This window comes from Apium graveolens, chromosome 6 (assembly GCF_009905375.1).
Source record: "Apium graveolens cultivar Ventura chromosome 6, ASM990537v1, whole genome shotgun sequence".
Lineage (NCBI taxonomy): Eukaryota > Viridiplantae > Streptophyta > Magnoliopsida > Apiales > Apiaceae > Apium > Apium graveolens.
Genome location: NC_133652.1, coordinates 271,120,121 through 271,128,117, shown reverse-complemented (window position 1 = coordinate 271,128,117; position 7,997 = coordinate 271,120,121). Strand labels below are relative to the sequence as shown.

The window sequence follows — 7,997 nt, the reverse complement described above, 5'->3', positions numbered from 1 at the left end:
GTTAATTTATAATATATGATGCAAAGAACTTACAAAAGTCTAATAAGTAGTAATTTAAAATATATGATAAAAAGGATTATACATTTATACTACATGAATAACATGTTATACTAATTAATCCACATTATACATTTGTTTTGCAAGTAAATAATAAGAAAGTCAAATTAGTAATTGTAGTTTATAATCTATCATAATCGACTTCATCTGTTAATGAAGGCCTTGATATGAGTGATCATCTCATTTGCATGAGTTTTTGAAATATGAGGCACGCTCAGAACCTGAAATGCATGTCCAACTCCTTTGGAGATTAAACATTCCATTTGGTTCCTGAAATTGCAAAGGCATTGCAGAAATCCAAGTTCCTATCCTTCAATATGTTCAATTCAGATACACAAACCATAGATGATAATGGTAATAATGATTTCTTTACTGCTCCCATTTTTATTGTTCCATTTGCTGTAAGATTGCACCACGGATGGTAACGATTAGCCCCTGAGGGCAGTGAAAATCGCTAATATTTATCAGAAGTCTCCAGGGTAAGTGCAGAGTGAGGTGGCTGGACCATATATTTCTCCGAGTTAGTTCTTATTTCACCACCGAAAAATGGTTGGATTAGTATCATTCCTTTAAGCGACGTGCTAGAATTTAAGTGCATGGCTACGTTGTAGGCTATGTTGGCACCCGCACTATCACCGACTAGAAACATGTTGGAGAAGTCACATTTTTTTACCATAATTCACTTAATGAATATGTTACTTTTGTTGTTTTAACCATGTCAGAGCTTTTAAACCATTTTCATATGCTGCTGGAAGAGGATTTTTCGGAACTAATCTATAATTTACGGACATAATTATGCATTTGGCTCTTGCAGCTAATCATGCTAAAAAATCATGGTAGAAACTCCAAGCAGCAGAGCTGTAACAACCGGGAATTTATGAATGTTTTGTGTCATATTAAACGAATAATTATGTGTTTTATGATATTATAAATTATGACGGGTCATAAAATGTTATCTGTTATGTGCCATATATGTTTAGTGTGGTTTGAGATATTTTTAGGCTATTTTATTTCGTGTTAAATGGGTTTATATTGAATATTATGTTATCGAGAATCAAATTTAATAGCCGTTATTGCGTGTAGGGCATTTGACCTTATTTTGCATAATATGGCATATACCATATTGATTTCCGAACATATAGTTAATTTAGAAAATATTTCATTTCGTGAAAAAATAATTTTTTTCGGGTCCTACCGGGACGTCAAAGCCCACAAATATCGTATTTTTATTTTTATAAAATCGTGGGACTTTTAAATATTCAATATTTTTGTATTTTATGATTATTCTTAATTCTTAATATTTGGGAAATTTTGATATAAATTTTGTAATTATCAGATTAAAAATTATTCTCCGTTAAATATTAATTTTGGGCTAATTATTTTTATTAAATTATATAATTAGGCCTTCAATAATTTTGGGTGTATTATTTTTTTTAACTATAAATATAATTTAAATGCTATTTAATAATTATTTAATTATACAAAAATCAGAAAAATATATTAAAAATCAGATTATTCTTTGAAAATTAGGGTTTATGTTCTTCATGTGTTCTTGGAATCAAACAATGATTTTGGCATGATCTGGAAAGCAAAGTAGGTCGTATTCGTAGTCAAATTGAAGCTCTTGAAGAGTACAATTCAACTATATCATCAAAAAATATCTCAAGTTAATTTTAATTTTTAATTTAAGGGTTCATAGTTCAAATTGGGGGGTTTTGATTCTGGGGTTATTGTTTGATTTTGATGCTTGGAATAGTTTCCTAAGGTAATTTACAATCATTTTGTATATTTAAATGAACCAAACGATTCCCGGAAGTTGTTAGTCGAGTTCAAGGGTTTTTTTCGAAATTTTGAATTTATTTTCTGAGTTTTAGGTTGATTGTTGGATGGATATGATTATATGAACAGATTAGACGTAATTAGGGCTTTAATTTCATATATACCACGTTGAGTTTGATTGAGGAATGATCGGTTTCGATCAATCTCCGGAAGGTCGCGGTGGTGGCCGGATTTTTGGGTCGATTCTCATCGGAATCGATGATTTGATGCTCGTTGGTAATGGTTATTGTTGGATTGCTGTTTTGCTGAGATCGTTTAACTGAAAAACAACTCAAAACGATCGAATTTGAGCCTGTTTCGATGGTGATTGGTGGTGACCGGCGTTGTCCGCCCTCGCCGGAACCTTGGGACGGAACCGGAGTTTCAACCCGGTTGTGTTCTTCACAACCCGAGATTTGACCCGGTTTGGATCCGTTTTTCCCCAAAACAGTTATCCAAAATCTGTTTCTGTCAATTTGTTTTTAAAATAATTCAAAAATTAATTCTAAAATTCTAAATTGATTTTAAATTTTAAATTAATTTAGTTAATTATTTTAAATAATTAAATAAATTATTTTTAATTACAGAAAATTATTTTCTTTATTATTTTTAAAATTTTGATTTAATTATTTATAATTTTTTAACTAATCATTTCTAGATTTAATTAATTGATTAATTCATTTAATTAATTAATTTTATCTATAAATAATTAAATAAAATGTAATTGTTTATAATTAAGCCAAATAATGACTTAAAAATCATTTTGAGCTTTTAAAATTTATATAAAGGTATTTAAAATTCAATTAATGTTATTATTAATTGAATTATTCCTATTTTATTCATAATAAATATACCGTTTGTCCGTTTAATATGAACGAACACGTCTAGAATTAGAAAAATATTTGCTTCTATTAAAAAAACTTTCGAGACATAAAATCTTTCATTTCAAAAGGTTGCTTAATTTTATAAACGTTTCTGAATCGCGTAAATATCGAAAAGTTGTATTTCGACTCGATTTCAATTTTAAACGTGTCGAGGCGAATGTTTTGACGAACTAAGTTATATGTGATATAAAATATGTGGTACGTGCCTTATGTGTTTGCGTGTTATGTAAATTATGAGTCCACGTGTCTTTTGAACATTATATGATTAAATGTGATCATTATCTGTTGTTATCGGGTGGGTAGATGATAAAGATAAACGTATAGACTAGATAATTATACATTGTCGGTTAATTGAAATAGTATCTTTTATGATAGATACATATAGTTTGAGGCATTCAGAGCCAGGCAGTGATAGTAAAGCCTGATTATATGTGGTAAATGAGACGAGTAAATATGGAGTAGAGGTGAGCATAAAATGGTGACTGAAAGTTAGAAAGCGGATCAATTGAGGCAAGTATTCTCAAACCTCTTCGTGATATATTGCAAGTATTTCTTCCCTATTCTAAATTCAGAATAGTTAAATATTTTTATATTTCGCTGCAATTACTCTTAATTATATATGCAAGTACCTTTTATTCTTGTTCCTTATTATTATTGGTGATCTCTTGAGCAAATACCTATTGTTATGGGTTATTTGTGAATCCTGAATCATGATGTTTTGAAATCAAAATGATTTAAAATCAAAATAATCTATGGACTGGATGGTTACGATAAGGGTCAGAGATGGCTGGACCCTTTGATATGAGGCCAGAATGGGCCTGGGGCCAGAGATGGCTGGACCCTTTATTTATTGAGGCCATAGTGCCTGGGTACCCGATATGACGTGGGTCTATGCAGACGGGCATAGGTCCGTACTATACTTGACTGATCAGTAGGTTATAGTACTGTGTTGATTCTAGTGTCCAGTCTAATTTGTTGTTGATTTCCATTAACGACATTCCTTCTTGAAAAGATTTATGATTACAAAACTGAACAATTAATTGATTCAGGAGATGAATCAAGGAACTATTCGTTGATTTTTGATCTATGATTAAGGGCTAATAAGGGCCGATGTTTGGTTCGCTCAACTTTTTTAATAAATAAAGATGTTTATAAAATTATTTAAAGATTATTTTCGAGAGTTCCTTTTTATCATAATACCTGGAAACCAATTATGATACTTGCTGGGCACTTTTGGCTCACTCCTGCTTTTTGAATTCTTATTCCTTTCAGTATCAAATGAGGATAAAAGTGAATATCTCTTAATAGACAGCAAAATTGGAGAGATCCCAGCTGCGGGAAGTTGGAGATGTCAGATTGAATAAGACGAGAAAGTTAGTAAAGAGGTAATAAAATTTTATTTTGTTGTTATAAATTTTAGAAGGTTAGATTTTTGTTTCATAACATAACCTGTAAACGATCCGGAATTGAGGGGTTATCTGTATATTTATTTTAATATGCAGGTTTATATTATTTAAAGTTGTTTGGTGACACCCAATTCTGACTCTAGATTTGGGGATGTTACAAGAGCCAACAAAAAATTCACCACCATGGAAGTACACAAGCAAAGGCAACTTATTCCAATTATTTGGCACATAAAAACGAGCCCAAATGCCTGTATACTTGTTAACAACAATGTCATGAGACGTGATGCCAAGCTCCGGGGCTAAAACATTGCCCGTGACACATGGAACGATTAGAGATTATTCCACGTGTCCGTCTTTATAAACCCTAATAAGGCTATGAATTTCCTCCTTGACAATCCTAGGTTGTTGATTTATATGTTTGGTAATTTTAAGGCTTAAAGGAGAGTTTAAGGTTAAGGCAACCATTCTTTTTCTTCTCATAAAAAATGTTAAGAGTGTTTTAAGTGTAATTATTATATGTTCAGAAGGCACTAATTACATCATAACCCAACTTCACACATATGGATGATATACATTTAAAAAATAAAATACAAAAAATATTAATTTTAAAATCTTAGGTAAAAATATTAATGGAAATAAAACTGAAATATAATAATATATAATAATATTATAATAAATTAAAATCAATTAAAAATACCCAAATATGATAAATGCTGAGCTGAAAAATCTCTACACTTTCTAAATGATGAAAGGCTACTTCATGGTAAAATTCTAATATCCAGCCAAAAAAATGCTTTAATTATTCTTTAAAGTAGAATCTCCATGAATGAATCCTTTGACAAATAATTATTTTTTTCAATCTTAATATAATATAAATAAGAGAAATTATCAAAAGTACTAACTTTTTAATCTTATACCTTAACACAAATCTTTTCAAAATTTCAATACAAAAGGATAACAAAAAGCAAAACAGGGTTTGCACATTAAAGATTAATAACATCGGATGATCTCTTTTGTAATTTAAAATTTGAAGTTGGTCTTTGAGCTCTTCAATCTTCCATTGCACTACAAGTTTATATGATATAAAAGGAAAATCCATAAAAATTGAACTACAATAACAATTAATTTCAAAAACCAATCCATTCACAAGAAATCACTGCATCACTACATCAACATGGCTGTTAATACAAAATCCAGAGGCAAATATGAATCCTTACATTACAATCTTGTGCATACAAAGATTAAATATTCTACCAAAAAATAAGAGGAAATATTAATACGGTTCTAATCTATCGTAAACTCGAGCAGCCCTTCCTTCAACAACAATGCATCCATTGAGCATCATCTTCACCCTATAAAATAGAAAAAAAACTGATTTCAAGTAGATATATAACTGAAGAAAACAGAGAAAACTGTAATTGTTGTTATAGGGCTTCAATTCACTAATTGTTTATCACCAAACATTTATTTATTATTGTGCCTCAAATTATGCAGATATATATTTAGTAATACAGAGTCCGGACAATCTTATACTATGACTAAATCAGACATTCAATTGTATAAAGGCTATGATACTGGGTGCATTGAGTGGCGAAAAAGTTTAATTACAGATCCCATTTTTTAAAAGTGGAGATATCTTGGACTAGCGCCCATTAGAATTCGGAATCCCTTTGAAATCTGTATAGAAATTGTAACTTGACTAAACTATTCTACCAGGTCTACATATAGAGATAGAAAAGGCCGGTAGCTTATCTATTGGATGCTAAGTCCATGAAACTGGAACTCTCACATGCAAATTAAATATACAATGCTTGGCTAGCCAATCTAGTTAATTATAAAACCGCTAAAACTTTGGATTGTTCATATTATATTTTTCTGTAAAACTTCTGAATACATTGAAGACTTTTTCTAAGCACTATTCAAGTCGTACATAACTACTAAAAAGAACAAAAAAAACTTAAAAATCGATAAAAAGACTCACCGCCTTCCTCGAAAAGCTCTTCCACAAGATCAGAAGGGAGGATTCCCAAATCCAAACCACCATTTAATCAAACACCAGTCTGTCAGCTTCAAAAAAAAGCTCAAATTGCCACGATACTAAAATTACTCTAATATATTAAAAAAACAAGAAACAAGGGAGATTCTAAAATCTAACCTTGTTGTCTAGGCCGGGTGGGTCGGTAAAATAATCTTCATCTCGCAGCATATATTCAAGAATATTCCAACTCGTTGGATCATCCTTTGTTCCATGCATAGAATCATTGAACTTGTATCTCAACCCATGACCCCGGAGATGTCTTGCTTCATCGCGGATCAGTGAAGGAACCCTCTGAAGATCTTATCATTGAGAACCCAACCAACAAGCTTGATTGTTGGGTTCAAGAAAGTGTTAGAAAATTAGGATTTTAGAGCTTAATTTAATTATGTTCTTGATGTTAATCCTAAAATCTAATGATTGGAAATTGTTCAATGATATTTGAACTTAAATTTTCATGTATGGTTTTAAGAATTTTCTTAATGAAATCCATATGAAATGAGAGTTGAAAGTAGCTTGGAAAAGCTTGGAAAATTTGAGAATGTTTGTCCCACATTGAAATAAATAAAGGGGGTTGTGTGCTTTATATGGTATTACCCACATGAGTATTATACAACTACTAAGGTGTGTGATGGTCCATTGTGTTGTTGTGTGCTTCACGCGCACACACACACACACACACACGCGCGCCCGCCCCGCCACGTACCGTACCGCACCGGACCGGGTCGGGTCGAAGGGCGATTTGGGCGAATGTCTCGGCGTCTCGCGTACGCGAGGCGACCTGGGCGAGGATTTTATTTATTTGAGAATTATTTTAATTCGAATTTATTTATCGGTGATTGGATTATTGGGCTGGACTCTGAAATAGGCTAAGTAGTCTAAATATATTGAACCTGCAAATAATCTGATCTGTAACAAGTTCTGATATTAGAATCAGAACTTAAGAACTGATGAATAAAATTAGAACTTAACAAGTTCTGATATCAGAATCAGAACTTAAGTACTGATGAGTCGAATCAGAACTTAAGTACTGATGAGTTAAATCAGAACTTAACTTAAGTTCTGATAATAATGTGGGTGTTGATGTGAAAAGCTGTTACAAATAATTTAAATTCAAAAGCTGATCAGTTTTGATTTTTTCATTAATGAATTCAAAATCTGATCAGTTTTTTATTTTTTATTAATGAAGCAGTTTAATTCAGACATTAAGTGTGTTGACAGTTTCATTTTTCCTCTCCTATAAATAGAGGCTAAACTGAATGAATTAAAAAGATACAACACACTACATTCTCATCTCTTCTCTTCAACCTCTCTGCATTTCTCTCCCACAAGAACTGAAGTGCTGATATTTTCCGGCGACTGAGGTGCTGGTCGAAGTGGAGGTTTTGTTGCTGCTGTTAACATAAACTCCGAGCTGTTTTATCCTGGTGGAGATATTGCGCACATCCCAAACGCAGCAGGTAGGGGGCAATAATCTCTTCAAGAGCAGCCAGGACTTCGAGCAAGGCCTGGTGACTCAGCTGTAATCATTTTCTTGGCGTTTTGTATCTGTAAACCTTTATTTCAGTCACTGTTGAAAGCTATGGTTTCAGGTACATCTTTCTTTCTCTCTACGTTATTTCAGTTACTGATTTTGTTTACCTGCATGTTTTGTTTTGTTAACTGTGGTCTTGGCCTAAACTTGTTAAATTCTTTATACACTTGCCTCTATGTTGCTATACTTGTTAGTGAGTTTCTCAACATTCTTGAAGAGATTATTGGTTATTTAGAATTTAGCATAATGGTTAACGAAAGTGA

At 31.9% G+C, this 7,997-nt stretch overlaps 1 pseudogene; it reads right to left on the bottom strand.

The window, feature by feature from the left end:
• Window positions 1–200: 200 nt before the first annotated feature.
• On the bottom strand, window positions 201–4,630 carry LOC141666039 (putative carboxylesterase 6; annotated as a pseudogene).
• Window positions 4,631–7,997: the final 3,367 nt, after the last annotated feature.